This window comes from Neophocaena asiaeorientalis, unplaced genomic scaffold, assembly GCF_003031525.2.
Source record: "Neophocaena asiaeorientalis asiaeorientalis breed wild unplaced genomic scaffold, Neophocaena_asiaeorientalis_V1.1 scaffold324, whole genome shotgun sequence".
In the NCBI taxonomy this organism is placed as follows: Eukaryota; Metazoa; Chordata; class Mammalia; order Artiodactyla; family Phocoenidae; genus Neophocaena; species Neophocaena asiaeorientalis.
In genome coordinates this window covers 548,711-549,023 of record NW_020172458.1, presented here as the reverse complement: position 1 = coordinate 549,023, position 313 = coordinate 548,711, and positions in this window count along the sequence as shown.

Sequence of the window (313 nt, the reverse complement as noted above, 5' to 3'; positions counted from 1 at the left end):
TTCCTCTGCCTCCGACGCAGCTGCTTCTTCTTTTAAATAATTTTTCTTTTGGCCGCGCTGTGCGGCATGCAGGATCTTAGTTTCCCAACCAGGGATCGAACCCACGCCCCCTGCAGTGGCAGCAAGGAGTCTTAACCACTAGATGGCCAGGGCAGTTCCTGAAGCAGCTTCGTCATCTGTGAAAGGAGACAGTACTCAGATCCTGGTAGAGTTTTTGTAAGGGCTGCAGTTATTTTCTCACGTGCCAGGTACTGGGGAGCTCTGGGAACACAAGGATGAATAAATAATAATGTATGTTAAGTCCAGCTACACA